General features: G+C 33.9%; 1 protein-coding gene and 1 long non-coding RNA gene across 2 annotated transcripts in view; both read left to right on the forward strand.

Moving 5' to 3' along the window:
• LOC128202705 (uncharacterized) lies at positions 1-23,145 on the forward strand. The gene is made up of 3 exons (XR_008255793.1): positions 1-708; positions 1,268-1,308; positions 16,030-23,145. It is a non-coding gene; the product is annotated as an uncharacterized LOC128202705 (long non-coding RNA).
• LOC128202703 (mitochondrial 2-oxoglutarate/malate carrier protein-like) overlaps positions 1-23,489 on the forward strand; it is a 136,409-nt gene that overhangs the window by 54,586 nt on the left and 58,334 nt on the right. The gene's annotated exons all lie outside the window — the stretch shown is intronic.

Below are 23,489 nucleotides of genomic sequence, written 5' to 3' on the forward strand. Positions count from 1 at the left end.
AAGACTATAATTTACACATTGTAGAAATTCTTTAACTTTTAGCTAGTCCTGCAACATCCGACTGAACTATGCATTGGCATCTACACATTTTTGCTTTTTTTAGGTATTGTTATTGACCTTTGTTACTTTTTCTTGTCAGAAGCGTTTCTTTTAAATACGACTTGGATTTTAGTTAAACAACACACATTGGCTAAGCATGATAAATGGAAATGCAGAGTACCATAACCTCGGAGTTACTGCCTCTTTTCAAAGTAATAATTTCCCATTCCTGCAGGGTTCATTCCTGCAGGGTTCGCAAGTACTGGAATTTAGAATGTTGAATGAAAAGTCCTTAAATTTGCAAAACACTCCTTAGAACTACTTTAAATTTGTTTTTGCATTGAAAACTGCTTGAAAAGTGCTTGTATTTTCCAAAACTGTCCTAAATTTTTCATGTTTGCTGCAAATGAAGTGTTTGTAGTAATAAAGGTACATCTTTAAAAAAAACTTTGATATTCGCAAACTTCCCTAGTAACTCTTTGCTATTTGAATATGTTATGGTGTGTTACTGTACTGTCTGCTTAATAATCTCTCAGAGGCATTAGGCAATGAATTGAAGGGACAATTCACACGGTGATGATGCATAGCGGATTCTTTCCGTCCACATTTTTCATTTGCTGGTTCTATCCGGCACCGGTGCGGATTCTATCCGTGAAAATCACAATAAAGGTGAGTTGTCTTATAGCGTTTCTGCAAATATTTTTATTTTAAAGAATGACAATATTATTACTAACTATTAATTCATTGGTATTTAAGAGATGCCGTTTAACGATCGTTTTAAAATAACAAAAAAATGAAGAAATTTTACATGAAAAAGGTAGTCGACAAGCATAAACTGTGTTTTCGTATCTATTTTTGAATTATGACTTATCAATTTTATCTAGATTCGTCGTTTAATCGTGTTTTAAGGACTATTTTTATGTTTTTACTCGGCAACAGAATCTAGCCATTGTGGTCACTGGATTCTACAGTACTGGTTTAGAAAAGTTACATGTTATTGTTATGGAGTCTGTAACTAGTTAATCCTAGAGGATTTTATGTGTATTTAATAAGGACATTCTGGCACGCTCGACTGAATAAAGGGGTTGAGTATAAAAAGGGCAAAACCAAAAAAAAATATGTGTTTATAGTAACTGTCTGAAAAACACAAATTACAGGTCTTGACAAAGTATTTTGTCTCAGAAATGCTCTTAAAATGTCAGGTTTAAACAACACTTATTCTTTTCAGGATTCTACATACTGTCAAAGAAGACTTCAGATTATGAAATGGTAGGAATACTTCAAATAAAGTTTTATATTTAATATCCATACCTTAAATAGACATGAACAATGAAAAGGAAGTAGCAGGCAACAGCAAAAAATGCATTATGTTATTAAAATTCACTTTAAATGATATATATGCAAATAATTCAGATGGCTTTATAACTTTCATATGTGAATTAGGGTATTAGGTTTTTGCTACATATTTATTCATACCTATCCGGTATGCCTAGGAGTCACTAGTGCCTTATGCGATAATGATCCCTGTATTTGCTCATACCATGAGTCGTTAGAATATAATCTACATGAACAGCCAATGAAAATGCAGATATGCAATAATTTATTTCTAGGCTTAAAGCTGCACTCTCACAGATTTACTGTTTTTTCAACATTTTTTTTTTATCTTGGAATAAGCATTTGTTTGCATTAATAACAGCCAATGAAAATGCAGATATGCAATAATTTAGTTCTAGGCTTAAAGCTGCACTCTCATAGATTTACTGTTTTTTCAACATTTTATTTTTTTATCTTGGAATAAGCATTTGTTTGCATTAATATATGCAAACCAGTAATAATCAAAGCACTGAAAGTGCTGAGGGACGGTGCCTCTGGTGTATGTGCAGAAAAATATACAGGGAGAGCTGCCTGGTTTTAAAATCGTATCGTTGTTATCATCTATTGACAGTTTGGTTATTTCAAGAGCCAACTGTTGTCATGCATGACTATTTTTTATGAATGCATGTTAAGCAAGCGATCACTTTGTACGAAGTTGAATGCGAAGATTTCTGCGACCGTTTTATTAACGCTTTCGTACGTAATTACTCTTCAAAATGGGGAAGGATCGGACAAAAATGTAAACAAACCGTAGATGTGAGTATACTAAAATTTTTTCGCAAATAGTGATTTGATCTGCTTTGCTTTTTGAATAATCAAAATAGACATTTACTATTTATTTTGATAAATACAGTGGGTGGTAATGTTTTGTCGACTACCGTTGCTACGGCATGGTTTGACCCGTTTAAACAGCTGTTTCCTGTGTCACATTGCAATGTTTTCAGGTTATGACACATTTCGATACCAACTATATTCATTTCTTATCGCTTGTATTGTGTATAATAAGTGTTATGTCGTTAACATGTTAAATAATCACATCCCAAAAGGTAAATGTACTATTACATTCGTTAATTCTTTGTTCTATTCGATTGAAAACCCCGGAAGTACAAATTTAAGAAAGAGTTTAGTTAGCGAATATTATTTGAACTGTTTCCTTAAGGTATGTAAGTTTACACTCTCAAATATGTTTTAATATACAATTCTATATACTAACCAGTATACAAATGATATTTGTCATTACAAATAGGTAGACCTATTGTTAATTACAGTATCCTCTTTGTTTGTTATTGATCTGATTTATTAAGTTTTTCATTGCAGGCAATCTTTTGAAAGAAAAGCTCAGTCATCTGAGATGCAGTGTTGCAGCACTGAAAAGCATTGGGTATGACTGTATATCTCAGCGTATGATTAAACCAACTATTGCAAAAACTATGCAAACAGTAATCGGGGAGTAGGATTATTATTATATTTTTATGCCCCCCTTCGAAGAAGAGGGGTATATTGCTTTGCACAGGCATGTCGGTATGTCGGTCCGTCGGTAGACCAAAGCTTGTCCGAGTGATAACTGAACAATTCCTGGACCTATGGTCATCAAACTTGGGCCTGACCAGTAGATGACCCCTATTGATTTTGGGGGTCATCGGGTCAAAGGTCAAGGTCACAGTGACCTTTAATGGTAAAATAATTTTAAAGCTTGTCCGAGTGATAACTCAACAATGCTTGCACCCATGGCCCTCAAACTTGACATGGAGGTTGGGCCTGACCAGTAGATGACTCCTATTGTTTTTGGGGGTCATCAGGCCAAAGGTCAAGGTCACAGTGACCTTGAATGGTAAAAGGTTGTCCGAGTGATAACGTGACAATGCCTGCACCCATGGCCCTCAAACTTGACTTGGAGGTTGGGCCTGACCAGTAGCTGACCCCTATTGTTTTTTGGGCTCAATGGGTCAAAGGTCAAGGTCACAAAGACCTTGAATGGTAAAAGGTTGTTCGAGTGATAACTCAACAATGCCTGCACCCATGGCCCTCAAACTTGACTTGGAGGTTGGGCCTGACCAGTAGATGACCCCTATTGTTTTTGGGGGTCATTGGCCAAAGGTCAAGGTCACAGTGACCTTGAATGGTAAAAGGTCCGATTGATAACTCAACAATGCCTGCACTCATGGCCCTCAAACTTGACTTGGAGAATTGGCCTGACCAGGAGATGACCCCTATGGTTTTTGGGGGTCATCTGGCCAAAGGTCAAGGTCACCGTGACCTGGAATGATAAAAGGTTGTCCGAGTGATAACTTGACAATGCCTGCACCCATGGCCTTCAAACTTGACTTGGAGGTTGGGCCTGGCCAGAAGATGGTCCCTATTGATTTAAGGGGTCATTGGGCCAAAGGTCAAGGTCACAGTGACCTGGAATGGTAAAAGGTTATCCGAGTGATAACTTGACAATGGCTGCACCCATGGCCCTCAAACTTGATATGGAGGTTGAGTCTGGCCAGGAGATTGTCCCTATTAATTTTAGGGGTCATTGGGCCAAAGGTCAAGGTCACAGTGACCTTGAATGATAAAAGGTTGTCCAAGTGATAACTCAACAATGCCTGCACCCATGGCCCTCAAACTTGACATGGAGGTTGGGCCTGACCAGTAGATGACCCCTATTGATTTTAGGGGTCAAAGGTCAAGGTCACAGTGACCTTGAAAGCAAACTCGACAATTCTTGGACCTATGGTCATCAAACTTGACATGAAGGTTGGGCCTGCCCAGGAGATGACCCTTATCAACTTTGGGGGTCATCAGGCCAAGGTCAATGTCACAGTAACCTTTAACGCAAAAAAGTTAACAAATCTCCCCCCACTGATATCTCAACAATGCCTGAACCTATGATCATTAAACTTGACATGGATGTTAAGCCTGACCAGTAGATCACTTATTGATTTTAGGATTCATAGAGCCAAAGGTCAAGGTCACAGTAATCTTGAATGGTAAAAGGTTGTCGGAGTGATAACTCAACAATGCCTGCACCCATGGCCCTCAAACTTGACATTTAGGTTTCTGGTGACCAGCTGATGACTCTGGATTTTGAGTTCATAGAGTCAAAGGTCATGACGGTCATAACACACTTTATCCTCACACTTTAATGGTCATAATCTTCATTCAATTGTCCATATAATCCTGACAACATGGCGCTCAGGGGGGGGCATAATGTTTGACAAACATCTCTTGTTTAGTGTTATTAGACCCAGTCTTTCAAAAACAGATGCAATTGCCATTATAACATAGTATGAAATAAGAAATAATTGCTACTGCTTCTTGCAAACTACCGATATTTTACCAATATATGTAATCTTAATACAAAATATCACTGTCAAGGCAGGCATTTCATTTGAATATGAGAAATGGCTTTTAAAAAAACAAATTTGTACTGTAATGTTTTTTTATCTCTTAAGATAAATGTGTACTTTTACAAGAAATATTATCAAGAATTGTATTTGAAAAAAATGTTAGACCATTTCTTTTTTTATTTTACTAACAACTTTCACGTTTTATGGATAATAGTAAAGATTATGTATCTTCTATTTTACAGGTGCCCATCATAGAGTGTTTCTCTTTGCCTGCAATCAGGATACATCAACTGACCTTTGAACTGTGTTTTCCAACTTGGGATTCAAACACATGCCCTCTTGGATAGGAGAAAGTCAGACAAACACCTGTGGCTATATCACTATACTTCTTCAAGTCTTGCTCTATGAGTGATCATGATGTGAAATAAAACAAAATGCAGTCATCTTTTTGTTATATTAAATAAGTTATGAACAAATAAAATATTTCAAACATTTTATTAATTCGTTATTTTGAAAAACAGTATGAATAAACATACATCTATACCAATAGACAAACAAATAATTGGCAAAGAATGGGCACAAAAATATAAGAATATTGAAGTTGGAGATTTATTGTTAATATTGATTTTAATGTGACAGAAAATGCCCCAATTTGCCAAAAAGCATTGAATATCAATTGACAATGCTTGGATTTACAAAATTCTGCCCAAATGAGTATAGATCTGTGAGTTGCTGTTTGGTATTTGTTCATAAAAGTCATGATTTATAAATCAAAGTTTAAAAAAAAATGTTGCAAACATAAAACAGTGGAGGATCTGATGTTATGTTAAAGGAAAAGTATGTGATATGGCGGGTAATGGACGCGTTTTTTGAATCGGGATAAAAAATTGTGTTTTTTGGTTATAATTCAACAATTGAGCTTGGATTTACTTTAAAACAAGTGAACTTAATTACATTTTATCATACGCATTAATACGGATTAAAAATGTGTTTAATAAATAATGACTAAAAAGAGAAAAGATCGAAACAGCAGTGGGAATAATTCGGACAATAGGAACAAGTGTAAACAAACGAAACAGAGGGGCCCGTCTGATGACTCTGAAGATTGTTTTTCCATCAGCGAAATCTTGGGTAAGGCTTCGGCTGTTTTATTCCCGGATGTAAACAACTCAGAGCACAAGGACACTGTTGGTGAAGTATTCTGTGGGGCGGAAAACAGTAACAGCATGGCGGAAAGCAGCCGCGAACCCACCAACAAGGATCTGCTGGATTGTATGAAGGCCATGGGGGATAAGCTTTCTACTATGGAGAAAAAGCTGAACTCCTTAGACATTCTTGAAAAGAAGGTTACTAGTTTTGAGAAGGAACTCAACAAGATGTGGGTAGCTATTGAGGATCGTATAAAATGTACAGACGCGAAGTTGGACGGCCTTGTAGACCGGATCGAGACGCACGACGTGGAGGCGGCGCTGATGACTGAGAGGGTCAGCAGGTTGGAAAAGCAGCGTGATGATCTACGGGATGACGTGGCATACTTAAAGTCTCAATCTATGAGAAACAATTTAGTTTTTACTAACATCCCAGAGGATAATACTTCCGGGAACGAACCAGCCGATGTTACGGAATCTAAACTACGACAGCACCTACAAGAGAAGCTCAAGCTGGCGAAGGAGACTGCTGAGTCCATTCGCTTCGAGCGCATCCACCGTTCTCCAGGACATCTGGTACAAGGGCGAATTCGCAACGTCATAGCTAAATTCACGTTTTTTAAGGACAGGGAACTTGTACGTCGCGAGTGGAAGCAGTTGGCTGGCTCCGGTTGCCAAATGTATGAACAGTTTCCGCCGGAAGTGATGGACAAACGACGACGTTTAGTGCCCATGATGAAGGACGCCAGGAAGGAGGGTAAGCGTGCGTGGATCATCTTTGACACCCTGTACGTGGACGGCAAACCGGTGCGGACGTAGGGACACGACGGGGGTGAACTGTCAGTTCTCTCGTGGAACGTCCACGGTCTCACTAGGGACAAAAAGGAGAGCAGCGACTTTGTAAATATCTTAGATAAATATGACATTTGTTTTTTGTATGAATCATGGTGTGATTCTTCTAGCAATATTGAATTAAAGGGGTATAAATCGCATAATTTTTATCGTAAATTTCAGCATAGGAACGCTAAAAGAAATAGTGGGGGTATTGTTTTGTATTATAAAGATTGTTTAAGCGAGGGAATTGAAATTATTAGAAACCACTTTGACACAATTATATGGCTTAAGTTTGACCACAATTTTTTTAACACAGTTGAGGATATATATTTATGTGGTGCATATATTTGGGGCGAAGATTCACCTATATATAACACTGTTAATGTTGATTTGTTTGATATTTTAGAACATGATTTGTCTTTATATGACAGTCTTGGTAGTGTATATGTATGTGGTGATTTTAATAGTAGAACGAGTAATAAAAAGGACTATGTAATACATGATAAATATAATTGTAATATTGACAGCCCTGATTATGACTTTGACTGTATCCCCGATAGGGCCTCTATCGACAAATCAAGTAATAGCCATGGGATAAAATTATTAGATATATGTAAAGGGTCAAGTATTCGTATTGTTAATGGTCGTATTGGTAACACTGATCAGTATACATTTTTGTCACATAACGGTTGTTCTATGATTGATTATTTATTGTCAAGCGAGCGTAATTTTTCACAGATTAAAGAATTTACTATTAAATCTTTCAATGAATGGAGTGACCACGCTCCGTTACATATTTCATTGCTATGCAATACTATTGAACCTAATACTATAAAGTACTCGGAGCTTAAATTTAAATGGGATGTCTCTTTTCGGGAGCAATTTCGCTCCAGGATTATTTCTAATTTACCTGTTTTCAATAATATTTTTCATAACGTTGATTGCTCAAACAGAGACGCAGTTAACAATATGCTACATTCCTTCACAAACACTATTCAGAGTGTAGCTGAACCATTGTTTTCAAAAGAATGTTTTTATTCAGATCATGTATATTTTGAGAATTATACCCATAACAATAAGAATTGGTTCGATCATGATTGTACTGTAGCACGTGATTTGTATTTAGATGCTCTTAGAATTTTTAATACTGATAGGTCAGATGCAAATAGATTGTTATTATGTAATGCGAAAAAACAGTACAAGAATATAGTTCGTAAGAGAAAGAATATTGATTATAGAAAGAGAATATTGAAAATTTGAGAAAGAGTAAGCCTAGAGAATTCTGGAAATATTTTAAGTCTAAAACTACAAACAATTCAAATAAAATTCCACTCGATAATTTTCGAGAATATTTCGCAAATCTCAGTACCTCTGTCTTTGGCAGCCTTAATCATGACGCAGAGGATTTTAATATTAATTATGATTTTAATGCACCAAATAATAGTTTTCCAGAACTTGACGAGGCAATATCTGTACAAGAAATAATAAATGCTACTAAGGCATTAAAACGTTGTAAAGCCTATGGTACTGATAATATGTTGAATGAATATTTTATTGAAACTATAGACATTTTAGCATTACATCTATGTGATTTGTTTAACAATATATTAAATTCGGGTTATTTTCCCGAACAATGGACTGAAGGGATTATAATCCCCTTACATAAAAAAGGATCATATTCTGATGTAAATAATTATAGGGGAATTACTTTAGTTAGTTGTTTATCGAAATTATTTACCACTGTTATAAATAAGCGTGTTGAAAAGTTTTGTGAACAACATGATATTATTTCGGATGCCCAATTCGGATTCAGAAAAGGGCGCTCTACCACTGATGCTATATTTATATTGTTATCTCTTATTCAAAATTATTTGTTTGAAAACAAAAGGCTTTATGTTATATATGTTGATATGATGAAATGTTTTGATACTATTTATAGAAATGCCCTATGGCTGAAAATGTATAAATGTGGAATACAGGGAAAAATACTTAGAATAGTGCGTGATATGTATATGAAGGTTAAATCTTGTGTAAAATCGTTGTCATCATATTCTGAATACTTTAGCTATGCTGTCGGGTTGCGTCAGGGTAAAGTTATGTCCCCTTTGTTATTTTCTTTATTTGTGGAAGATATTGAATTGTATTTACAAAATGATATTAATTCAGGATTACAAATAGATGATATTGTCATAATTATGCTATTATTTGCTGACGATATGGCCATTGTAGGAAAATCTCCTGAAGAAATTCAAACCCATTTGGACAATTTGTCAAATTACTGTAATAGCTGGGGATTAAAGGTGAATATTGATAGACGAAAATCATGGTGTTTCGTAAAAGAGGCGGATTATTTCCCAATGAAAGATGGACTTACAATGGCCATGATATACAAGTTGTTGATGATTTTAATTATTTGGGTGTTGTTTTTAATTATACTGGAAATTTTAACCTGAACCAAGAACATTTGAATGGCAAAGCACTTAAGGCAATGAACGTATTATTTTGTAAATGTCAAGATTATGACTTAAAACCCAAAATTATGTGTCAGTTATTTGACGCATTTGTTGGTTCTATTTTAAATTATTCAGCAGAGGTTTGGGGGTATACTAAATCAAAGGAATTAGAAAGAATTCATTTGAAATTTTGTAAAAGATTATTGAACGTTAAAACAAACACTTGCAATGCCACTGTTTACGGAGAGTTGGGTAGATATCCATTATATATTCATAGATATGTGCGTATATTGTCTTATTGGTTTAAGGTTGCTAACAGTGATAATATTATCATAAAATATGTATACAAACAGGCTAAGAGTGATAGTAATAAAGGTTGCCGTAATTGGGTGTATAATGTTAAAAAGATATTAAATGATTATGGTTTTAGTTATGTGTTTGGTGATAATTACAATATTGATGTTAAATCATTCATAAAAAAAATCAAATGTAGAATTATCGATACTTTTAAACAAGATTGGTATAGTACTATAGAAAATAGCACGGTGTTAGATGTGTATATACATTTTAAAACCTGTCTGGAATATGAACCTTATTTAGATATTTTACCAAAGAGCTTACGTTTTTTCTTTTGTAGACTACGGCTGTCCGTGCACCCACTCCATATTCAAACTGGTAGATACAATAGAAATAACGTTGTACGCAACCAAAGATATTGTTTGTGTTGTAACTCTAAAGACATCGAAGATGAATATCATTTTATTTGTGTTTGTAAATCATTTAGCAATTTAAGAAAGAAATATATCAACAATTGTTACTTTATAAGACCTTCTGTATTTAAATATATGCAGCTGTTGAAATCTAACAATAGAGCTGAACTGATTAACTTATGTCTGTTTGTTAAAAATGCTCTCAAAGAAAGATCCGCTTTGATTAATGTTAGAACATAATTCTATTTAATGTTCATCCTCTGATATATATATATATATTAGTTTATTTAATTTAATTACTTAGAAGTATTGAATACTTTTGTACATATATATTTGTATATATATACTCATTTGTTTGCATTATCTGTTACTTTACATACACGTTGACATTATATGTTATATCATTATGTGTTGTTGACGATGTACATTGTACAAGTCAAAATAAATTGTCTGTCTGTCTGTCTGTCTGTCTGTCTGTCTGTCTGTCTGTTAAAATGATATACTTGAATAAGCTATTTAAACTGTATATGAGCAGATTCTTATGGAAATATGAGCTTTAAGTATTACTTTATTCCAAAATGGTGACCTAGAAGGTTTAGTTCCTTGTATTGGTCAATGTTATATTGTTCACTTAACAGCTTGAGGTAAATGCAAGATATAATACAGTCAAGTTCAGCAACTGCTCAACAGTTATAATAATAAACCCTTCCTCTTAATATGATGTACATTTGTGGGAAGTTATATCAAATCCTTCAAAAGGTTAAAGAGACATGGAGCAGACACAATTTGTTACAGACGCACAGACAGACAACTAGAGCTAAAAGAATTAGTCTATTTCAGGAGGAGACATACTTAGCCAAATGGTTCTTGAGAAAAAGTCATTAAAAATAATTTATAAAAAGTACAATAAACAGGCAGTCATAAAAGTTAACATGAACACTAACTTAGGCTTAGATGAGCTGAATGAAAAATGTCTTAAACAAAATAATTGAGAAGTTGCCCAAAATGTTACAGCTACATGTAAGAAATGAGCCAAGTATCAACAAGAGATGTTTGTCAAACATTATGCCCCCACCTGAGCGCCATGTTGTCAGGATTATATGAACAATTGAATGAAATAAGCATGGAACGAAATGACAGCTGATTAGTCACTGACATTGGATGCCGTTGAGGCAGTTTTAAGATTATGACCATTCAATGTGTGAGGATAGAGTGTGTTATGACCATGACCTTTGACTCTATGACCTCAAAATCCATATGAGTCATCAGCTGGTCTACAAAAATCTAAATGTCAAGTTTGAGGGACATGGGTTCAGGCATTGACATGTTATCACACAGACAAGCTTTTTTCAATCAATGTCATTGTGACCTTGACGTTTGACCCGATGACCCCTAAAATGAAAGGGACTCATCTATAGGCCAGACACAACTCCAAGTCAGGTTTGAGGGCTATGGGTACAGGCATTGTCAAGTTATCACTCGAAACATTTTCGCATTCAAGGTCACTGTGAACTTGACCTTTGACTCCTAAAATCAATAAGCGTCATCTCCTTGTCAGGACCAACTTCCATGTCAAGTTTGATGATCATAGGTTCAGGCATTGTTGAGATATCCCTGAGAGAGGATTTGTTATCTTTTTTGCATTAAAGGTTATTGGGACCTTGGCCTTGGCTTGATGACCCTCAAAGTCAAGAGGGGTCATCTACTGGTCAGGCCCAACCTTTATGTCAAGTTTGATGACCATTCAGACTGAATGGCATGATTGGTCCAGGAATTGTCGAGTTTGCTTTCAAGATCACTTTGACCTTGACCTTTGACCCCAAAAATTAATAGGGGTCATCTACTGGTGAGGCCCAACCTCCGAGTCAAGTTTGAGGGCCATGGGGCAGGCATTGTTGATTTATCACTTGGACAACCTTTTACCATTCAAGGTCACTGTGACCTTGATCTTTGGCTCGATGATCCCCAAAACCAATAGGGGTCATCTACTGGTGAGGCCCAACTTCCATATCAAGTTTGATGACGAGATGACGAAAGGTCTAGGCATTGTTGAGTTATCACTCGGACAAGCTTTAAAATTAATTTACCATTCAAGGTCACTTTGACCTTGACCTTTGACCCAATGAGCCCTAAAATCATCTACTGGTCAGGCCCAACCTTCATGTCAAGTTTGATGACCATACGTCCAGGAATTGTTGAGTTATCACTCGGACAAGCTTTGGTTTACAGACGGTAGACGGTACCGACTGACCGACCGACATGTGCAAAGCAATATACCCCTCTTCTTTGAAGGGGCGCATAATAAAAAATGTCTTATTATGCACAGCAGTAATAACATTGACAGAGACATTTTTTCTTTGAAGTATTTATAAATTGAGTCGGTAGCTGAGTCCTTGGATGACATAACAGTGTAGTATGTTGGTTATAATATTTGTTTCCTTTTTAAAAGATATTCCAGCATGTATAAAGATGGTCTCTTCTTCCTGTATAGAGTCAACATCAAAATCCACAGTAAATAGATTCATGTGAGTTGCACGAAGACAGCATTTTCAAGTTTAAACAATTTACAATGTTGAATTGATGTAAATAGTTGCTCAGATCACAGCAAGGGTAAACTGAATCAGAATGAATCCATTGAAGGTGTTGAAGCAGTTTCTGTTTGAAGGCTGTTCAACTCAAGCACAATCCTTTGATATGAGATGGTGGCATAAACTGTTTTGTGAATTCTGTCCTTGAAAAGTCTTTGGTAGTCTCAAGTATCACCTTGAAAAACAGTTAAGATGAATTTTGTAGAGATTGGAAAGTCTATTGCTCTTTCGGTAACTTTCATTCTAGGTTCTGAAGTATTTGTGACATGGCGCTGAGTCTCTGAAACGAAAAACAAAAATTATTTAAGAGCAAAAAAAACAATGATCAAAAAAAATTGAGTACATATACAAAATATTTTAAATTTACACCTCTTAACAGTCACAGAATATTTCACAGAGCCACTTGTAAAATACGTATAATAAAACATCAGTTGTTTTCTCATTTAAATTAAGGGCACAAGTCAAAATCACTTAAAGCCAGATTTATAGACCTAATAATTAGGGCCTATACATCATATACAAATATAATACAATAACATTAGTGTATTGTCTCTGACATGACAGACGGCTATAAAGATACCTTGAATTTGGTTCTTTGACACCAGACTTATCTGCTAGAAATCATTAAAAACCCTTTTTATTTCATTTGTTTTCTTTAAGGCTGCACTCTTACAGATTAACAGTTTTAATAATATTTTATCTTTTGTCCAGGAATGAGCAAATTTTGTGTAAACATCTGAAAACCAGCGATACAAGAATGCTGACAAAAGATTTTATCATAGTTTTTCATATTTCTGTCGCAAATTAATGTTTTTGAAAAATGAATAAAACATCAATTTTTGAAAATAAATAGGAAAACTTGCAATGTGATTTTTTCAGCAGTCTTATATCACTTGTTGCTATGCATTTTCACATGCAATGTTACATATATACAGTATCCAGTGATGTGGATCATTTCATATATATGCTGCACATCTTTATTATTATAATTATAGAATGTGCATCAAACTATATGCATGATAAGCTTAAAAGTTTGTATTAAATTGAGATTTGGTAAAAAAAAATGCTACAAACTGACTGTAAATACATACATAATGCACAATTTCCACTTGATTCGCTCTTGTGGTGTATTTACTTTTATCTTGCTTATAAATAACATGAGTAAACCGGAAATATGGAAATTTAGTTACCCATCCAGAAACCTTCATTTCTGTGTAACAATCCGTCCCGCCTAGTTACCAGCATCTTGGATACATGTCAGGATCTGAAATAAAAAATGAATAATCTATTTATAAACAGGCTATTTTCTTTCTGAAGCTTAAAATATGGTTGACATTTTTCTTTAAATGCAAGGTGGTTTCTGTTTTAATAAAGCCATTGCTTGAGCTCAAGTATTCATCAGTCATGGGGTTCAAGATCTGAACCTGTCCCACTTTTGCACCAAGGTGTACCGTACTAATATTATACCGTTCATGAGTGTGTCCCAGTACTAACCCACAAAGGTCAGATTGTTTGCAAATTAAGTTATCAGGAACAGTTTGTCGAGCTGGTTGAACAATTCAACTGCAAGCTTTAAGTTATTTTAAGTTCTAAGGGCCTGTGAGCCAAGTTGATAGAGCACAAACTTGCAAACAGGGAGTCCCCATCCCAAGTCCCATTACTAGCTGCAATGTTTTCAGAACGGCAATAAAATTGAAAAAAAATGTGGTTTGGGACAAACAAGTCTCCCAACTGTGACCAATAGAGCTTATGCTTACCTTCTGGCTGCTCTGGATATTTAAAAAAAAATACTTTTTGACCCATCCCACCCCCCCGCATCCCCACCCCCAGGCAACTTTTAAATTTATTAGCTTCAATGTTGATTTAGAATTTCTGAACACAATTAGAGACATGATAATCTTGTAAATATAAGTCAAAGCAAGTTATTTAAAGATTATAAAAACTTTGACAGATGAAATGACAGATCAGTGTAAATAAACACTGTCATAAAATCAGTCTGTTTTTAGCTTGTTTGTTTTACTTAAAACACCGTAAAATTCAAATACCATGAGTCTAATGGTTGGATAGTATTTCAGTCTATATTCCAGTGTTCTTATCACAACAAAACTCTTGAAATGCATCGAAATAAGAGCATTTTGTTTTTCAAAACATTTTGACAGTTGGCGCGAGGTTGCATCCCCTGAAAATTTAGTCAAAACGGCGTCTTAACAATTTGTTAATTTACTCACCGGGTTACAGATTCCACAGAGTCGTCTTCTGTCTTGAAATTGGCAGTTGGTTTTGTTAAAATACGCCATAATAAATGAAAGATCTGTTGTTGTGGCAGCCATTTTTTAGTCTACGAAGTTCGTACGCCACCCTAAGAGCTCTCGTAGAAATTTTCGAAGATCTACGAAGAAACAGGTGCTTGTTCGTACGAAATTCTTAATAAAACGGCTAAACAGCCTGAGATACATCGTACAAAGTTCGTGAGCAAAACAGACTTCGTACGAAGTTTAATAAAACTGGCCCTTATTCTAGTAAAGCTTGGAGTCCGGATTTATTCTAGCAAGTAATTTGGTTGGTGCCAAAAAAAGGAAAAAGTCCAATGTCATTAAATGTAACGATCAGCTAACGCAGGAAAAAATCAAGATAAAATAAATCATGCATTCTTAAGTAATGTATTTTAAACATATCCTTTGTGCTTTAGAATTATAGGTTTATTGCATAATTATTAATGTTCTTGTAAGCTATTGAATATTACTGGTGTTTTAAGCATTGAAAAACCGCACTCTTTCTTCGACCGAGACAGGCGGTAAATCGGTTTGTAACTTTTCAGCTGATTGCCCCTACTATGAACCCTGCCCTGAGCGGGCACCGTCCAAAAACCTGCTGACAATAGATCAAATGACAGATTTTCATATTTCTGTTTGAAAACTTATGTTGTGTAAATCCTCAATTTTTGTGCTTAAACTGAAAACTCTGTGACAAAGTTATTGTCAGCAGTCTATATGGTTGGTTTACATACATTTTCGCATAAATTGGCTCGTTCCAAGCCAAAAAATGAAAAAGTTGTCAAAATGTTCAATCTGTGAGAGTGCAGCTTTAATCATTAAGCATTTCAACTTTCGTGGGTATTTTAAGGTTCTCCCACTGCAACTCATTTGATACAAAACCCTGCAACAGATTTTGCAATGACAAAGTGTCAATAAGGTTGTTTTTCAAATATGTAAGATGACCTGAACTAGAATCTTAATGATTAAGAAGGGCTCGCTTGCTGTGCTCTATCTGCCCATTCTTGATGATAAAGATTTTAATGCAGATCAACTTAAAATAACTTATCACCGCTAGTGTATTAACATCTATGGAAGTATTATTATGCATAAGGCTTGATTAGAAATGTTGATTTTAGTTTGCAGAAGTACCATTATAAAATCCCCAATCCTTAATTGTTACAGCATCACACATTTGGTCAGTTTGGTATTTGAAAGGAATTATGATATTCATATTATGACATTATGTATTAAAAAAATGATTACATGATGTAGATTTTTTTCTTTTTCTTTCAGGACCTCGAAGACGAACTGAATTTTTTTGGGTTCGAATTAACCGAAATCGAGGTTGCAGGGACGAGTAAAATCGGGGATGACATCAAAAGCGACGACACAAATACCTTGGATAAGAACATGGACGCTAACTGTTCCATTTGTGAAACCGGGGTTGGAGGGAGAAGTGAACCCCAGAATGCCGACAACAATAATTGCAGCAACAATTAACAACAACAGCAATGAGAATCAAACATTGGATAAGAGCGTAAACATTAGTTTAACATGTTCTATTTGTGCAACAGTATGTTCTTTGAAGAGAGCATTCAGACGTCATGTAAATACTCAAAGAACATCAGAAGACACACTTTCATGAGAAACCATTCATGTGTTCATGTGGAAAATCATTCAAGACAAGAGGGGGGTTAAATACTCACAAAAGGGAACATAAGGGGCAGTTTAAGTACATTTGTGGTAAATGTTTTAACTATAAATCCCATTTTGAGGGACATAAGGCATCCCATTCAAAGGAAAAACCATTCAAGTGTAATTTCTGCGACCGTGTGTATTCATATCAACCTAATCTTGCAAGACATAAGTGCGGTCATACTATTGACTGAGTTCCTGTAAATATTGTGGAAAGAACTTTAAATCCCAGCGCTATCTGAAAAAGCATGAAATGGGACATACTAACCCGGAACGCTACTAGTGTGCAATATGTGGTACATTCTTTAAATACAGAGTGACTTTTTACAAGCATAAGAAACACACAGGAAATAATTAATTGACAGGAGTTCAACTTTGAATAAAGGTGGATGTTTCTTTGTAAAAAATTGATCATGTATAGCTTACATAAATAATTTTCAAGAGTACCTTGTTATGGCTGAACAAATTAATGCTGTGGTTTCGGTGAAGTGAAACCAATTCATTTTAGGAATTATTGATTGTGTTATTAGTACATTCGTTTTTGTTTTCGTCCATGCAATGCTCATACAGATTTGAACGATTTCACTAAAAACAAAGTAGATGGGGTAACTGGAACCACAACATTTATTATTGTACGCCAAGGTGGGCCAGTCAGGAAACAAAGCCTTCATCTATTGCAGCAATCTTATATGTTTTCTCTTTATTATTTCCCTTTATAAAAATGCCTAGGTGGTATCATGTAAATGTTTTATACGCTCAGCTTGTGAGTTATGTTGATTTTTGTTTTCACTGTTACAGTATGTTTGTTTTTAGCTTGACTATAAAAAAGAAGAGCTATACTACTCACCCAAGCGTCGGCGTCGGTGTCACACCTTGGTTAAGGTTTTGCATGTAAGCACCTTTGAGTTATTATCTCAGTAAATATATCATGTATTGCATTGAAACTTTAGATATGTATTCATAAGTATCTAACCTACTAAATTAAAGAAGTTAGATAACAACTTTTTGAATATAATGCAAATTATGGACCTTTATTATTTGACTTGGAAATACTGGTTCAGGTTTTGCATTTAAGCACACATAGGTTAATATCTCATCGACTACTTGATGTATTGCATTGAGACTTTATACAATGGTACTCAACCATCCAGTCTACTTAAATAACCAATTAAGATAAGTCTAGTTTGCATTAAATTCAAATTAGGGCCCTTTTTATTCGACATAGAAATTCAAATACATCATCTATTGCATTGAAACTTTATGCACGGGCTCCCAACCATTCAACCTTCATAACAAATCAGGAAAGATAACTCTATCGTGCATATTATATAAGTTTTGCCCCTTTATTATGCGACTTAGAAATTCTGGTTAAGGTTTTGCATATATGCACACATAGGTAAATATCTCAGCAACTACTTGATGTATTGCATTGAGACTTTATAAAATGGTACTCAACCACACAACCTACTTGAATAACCAAGTTAGATAAATGAATTTTGCAAAAACAGCCCTTTATTATTAGCAAAGTTTATCGAAGTCATTTGAGGATTTATTTGTCCTTTACCGATATCCAACTTTTCGGTTGGTGTTTTCATTCCAGCCATAAAACGTAGTGCTTTGCCGTGAAATAGTCAATACAACACCTTCCAGAATTTCAAACAATCTTCTGAGTAATACATCTGAGAGGTTTTATCTACAGAATACCACTTGACAACATCAAGAAATAGCAAAAGTGATATATTGTTCAGAGGAAACTTGTCAGTGTTAACTAATCGAAGAAAATCGCAGAAGGGTGTAAAAAGCCCCAATTTGTTTAATTTATTGAGAACACTTGGCAAAATTTTCAGCATTTCTTTTTGTATATCTTCGGAGACATTGCTTTCGAAAAGTATCCTCCATGATTTCTTCGAACGTTGTTTCGATGGGGGGCAGCAATCAGTGAACTAACATCCGGGCGATTTGCGGCATTAGAAGTGCTCGAAGGTGTTGCATTTGTTGATTGAATTTTTCTTTTTTTATGTTCTACGTTCTGTTTAGAGAAACATTAGATCTTCTTTTCCGACTGCAAACAAATAAACAAAAACAGCATATCAAATCATGGATAGAATCTGGTGCGAGTGACAAAATATATCCGGTGCCCAAATTTCTTTACATACGCTCATAATAGATAGAATCCGGAGCTTCGCTAAACCGATAAGGGAGGACTGCATTTCCATTTTTTTATCCCTGATATTATATGCAAAAGCAGGAAATTAAATAATACCTACTTCGATACCTTATTTCAACAGTTAAACGTATTTATCAGTATGCAAATATCTCATAATACATACATTTTAACGTTTCTTTTGTGTGGTAGTAGCTGTCAGAATCATGATCGCTGTTTTATTTTCATTCGTTTAGATAAATAAAAACTTATGGGACTTTCATTTTTGTTTTTTTTAGTCGATATTAAATGGAGTTATTCTTTAGAAATCAAATCACACACATACTTACATCACTTGCTGTTTATTTAAACGATTTAAAATATAAACAAAACGGATAGATCCGCACCGGTGCCGGATAGAACCAGCAAATGAAAAATGTGGACGGAAAGAATCCGCTATGCATCATCACCGTGATTCAAGATTTGATAGGTTAACTACAGTACTGTTAAGACCAAACTTTACACTCTTGTTCACTAGGAGTGCACTCGTAGTGAACAATTTGTGCACTATGGATAAACTATTGTAGTCTATAGTCTATTAGATAAGCCAGTATTGATTTTCCTGGTCCACTCAGATTGGTCTTACTATATTGATTTAATTTTACTGATAAGATCATTTCCTCAAGCAGTTACAGTTTACTGATGACTTTATGATGTTAATCATTTAATGGGCCGGTAACTAAAGACAAGGGGTTTCTACCCGTCATTTACTGATTATATTTGTCAATTTTTTAATTCTAATGTAGGTGAAATGAGAATAAAACATTTCTTAAATAAATTTCTTTGTAAGCCAATATTTGAAAATAGGGGTGATATAAATATAATTGTGCTACAATTATAACATCCAAATAATTATGATTTTTTTGGTAATTCAGACATTTATTTAAAGTGAATTAGTGATTACAAAATAATAATTCTGAATCCTACGTATATAAGAGAACAGCACTTTTATATTCAAACTGTGAACGCAAAACCAATGTTTAAGATAAAAAAGTAATTGTGATTTAAAGATGTTGAAAAAAAAGACTTTGCCTTAATTAAAATGATTTAAAAACAGTAGCTCAGGCTTTTTCATATGCATTACATTATAACTTCATCAAAAAGTTAATAAATACTAATCTAAATGATATTGCAATTGTCTGTAACTATCATGAATAGATGTTATGTAACTATACTCACGATTTATTTCATTACTTTTCAAACATTAACATCTTAAAAGCCTAGTTTGAGCATTTGATACTGAATGTATCTACTTATTTTTGTCTATAAAAAGAGCACAAAAGGAAATTATCCTACCAAATGGTAGACTAACCAGGCATTAAAATTAATTGAATTTTAGCAAAATGATAAAATGCTTGTTCATACTTTTGTGATGAGATTGTAACAGTGTTAGCCCCGATAGGTCGGAACCAATAAACACAGGAAGTATCAGGAACCCTGCTGTGATAACATTAAAAATGGCAAAAGAGGAAAGTATCCTATGCATCCAACCATTAAGCAGGCATTACTATGAATGAGTTCCTATTAAACTTGCTATTTGATGTAAAAATACATGATATGCATGACATAAAATAAACTATACAATTTGAAAAGTGTCCTAAAGAAATAGTACTTTTATTTTATAATGCAGTTGCAACACAAAATATAATAAATATGGCCTATTTCCTATCTTTTATCAAAACATATTTGTTTACATCTCTTCTCTAAAACAAAATTCTTAAAAAATATATTGAGTTTCCTTCGAAGGCCTAGTTTTAGGAATGATTGTCATGATAATTCTTTGCTGTGTATCCCTTGTTTATTGCACTAGTGTTATAGCAGGGCCAATTTCCTGTGTATTTGTTTATTTGCCCGGGGCCATTTAGAGGTGACACCATTTAGAGTAGAAAATAGCATTCTCTATAATACACAACCAATTCTTGCATAAACAATAAATGCATAGCCAATGTATTAATTTGACTGATGGGAAGTAAATAATAAACAAATAAAGTTAAAAGGGTTTCATTCCATTTATGTTCTATAATATAAATGATATTAATTGGATATTATAAAAATATCTAACATTACTCTTATTCTTACTCTAAAGCATCGTAATAATGCCTTTAATATGATTTAAAAAATTATAAAAAATAGACTAGTCAAACACTGACAGATCTGAGATTTGACAAACAGCAGGAGGCAATAAAGATAAAGATCAATACACAGAATTGTGTACCATGGGGCACTTAAAGAAGGCTTAAATTAGCCTTCAATGGATAGTTTTTCATTTGATAATGAAGCAGCAGAACCAATTATACAAAACTTGAATCAACAATGGTACAACAATTTCACAGTTTGAGCTTGGAACAATAAGGCGTGAACTTTAATGATTAACTATTTCAAATAACGAACAACTTGTAATTATCACCTTGTGAAATTTATTGTTTTACTTTAAATAAAGGCTCGTGAATTCCTTTCATTGTTATGTTCAATAAGTGTTTGAAGATGAAACCCATTATCCCAGAACCAAAATGATATCATTATACCTATCAATTAATATCAAAATAATGCAATGCATATTTCAAAAGAAAACAAAAAAACATTTAAATATCTTTGTTTGCCATTTTTTTTTTATAAAACAATATCAGTTATTTAAATTTATAAATCTATATTATTTACATGAAAGGTCCAAATGGTTTATAAGTATTCTCTATATATTAATTAACATTAAAACATCTGTTTAAACTACACTCATCATTCTAAGTTTCACTGTAAAGATAGCTTTTATGATAGACTGAAGAAACCTTATCTGGTCAGCCCCTTGTCTGCATTTAGTCTTTCCCTTGTCTTCCCCTTGTCTTTCCCTTGTCTTACCCTAGTGCTCTTCTATTACTTGTATTTCAATTTCGGCAAGTTTTTGAACTAGGTGCCACGAAATGTTTTTGGATATTGATTCTTTTTTCTATCTCATTTTTTTATTCTTTTCTTAGAATAAAATAAAATAATAGAAATAAGCATTCAGTGTAATGTACATCGCATTAATGATAATAGCCACAAAATCAGAAAATATAAGCCCAGTTCTAAAGTATATGCTTTATCTTACAAAATTATTACATTAACATCGTCATCCTTGTGTAATTACTTTGTGCCTTATAACATGTAATATATATTGCTGTACATACTGTATATATGACCGTTTGTTTGTTAAATATGTTTACATCACTTTCGGGTGGAAATAAAGAGAATAATACTGTCAAGTTTGGTCTTAACAGTATCCCGGAACAACGGGTTTTCGACCGCCTAAGGATTATTTACATTTTAATCATCAATAAGTGATAATAAAAAATAAATGTTTGTGTGTAACATTTAAAGCAATCATTCATCTTTCAAAAAACAAAAAAATAAAATCTGTTTCAATCGTCTGTTGTTTATATTTTGAATCCAAAATGGCGGCTGTCACATGTTGTATTTGACCTAGATACAACATGCTTTCGACCTTTAATTATACTTCGCAACAAAAGTTTGTGCACAATATTTTTTATTTTAATTTGTATAACTTGTTTAAACTGATTAATGTATTTTATTTAAAAAAAAAGTAATTAAATATTTACATATTTGCCATACAGTCACTTTTTAGTTACCTGTCACCACGAGAGGGGCAAAGGAATGTATCATCCCTTCAAATGGCTTTCACATGGGTACAAAATGATAAATTCACCCATCATGAACCCTATTATCACTGGTCCAACTCTGAATGAGCCTCATATGACCTGCCTAGGCTGCAATATGTATAATTTTATGGTAACTGAGCGCCCAAATGCAATTCAATATAGTTACCTGTAGATAAATTTCATTAATTTTAGAATAAGCAACATACCATATTTTGATGCGCTTTTAATGTTGTGCACTATGCTTAGAAAACAATAGGGCATAGGTTTTAGGCTTTGGTAAATATGTAAGAACTGGCAAACAAAAACAACTATTTTACATGTGAAATCATTTTAAAAGAAGGGTCTAATTTGGCATTAATTAAAAATGACAAATTGGTGTTGTTTCAAGTATGTTTTTTTAACACTACCATTCCCATTCTTTTTCAAATGAAGTTTTGTGACAGTTCTACTGTTATGGTTAACAATTGGAGCTTATTTTTACCGGAAGTGACGCAAAATAGAAGTGTTTTACCCATTTTCAGGAGGCGGTCGAAAATAGGTTGTGGTCGAAAATAGGTTGTTCCGGGATACTGTATGTCACAACTATGTGTTTTTTTCATGCTTTGCTATTAATTAGTCTTTGAAAATATTATATATTGATTTTGTTGAGGCCTGTGCAAGAGAAGCATTACTTAGTGAATGGGATTTATTTCTTTTTGGAATTGCTTAATGGCCATTGGTTTATTTATTAAAATCAAATTCTAATTATAACATGACAAATAATGAACAAGAAAATCGTGACATAAAACTATATCATAGTAAAACATTGTATTTGTATGAGCTAACATATAACTGTAACTTTATAACAATAAATATTTTTTAACAAAATATTCTTTAGAAGATTTTAAATTTCATAATGAATTTATTGAATAGAAGTCTATGAATTTCTTTATTATGCCCCTGAGGCCACTCCTTTTTAATTTTTTGGTTTACAAGAATTTTTGGAAAAATTGTCCACCGGGTGGTCGAAAAAAAAAAAAAAAAAAAAAAAAAGGAAAAAAGTCACAAAACATACCCTTAAAGGGTGAAAATCAGAGAACAACATATAAACAATGAAAATTTATATCATTTACTTGACAATTTAAATTTTTAAAATGCTATTAATGCATGTTTTAATACACTCAAAGTTTCAAAGTTCTAATTAAACACACAGTTTAAATCATACA

This window comes from Mya arenaria, chromosome 9 (genome assembly GCF_026914265.1).
Source record: "Mya arenaria isolate MELC-2E11 chromosome 9, ASM2691426v1".
Classification (NCBI taxonomy): Eukaryota; Metazoa; Mollusca; class Bivalvia; order Myida; family Myidae; genus Mya; species Mya arenaria.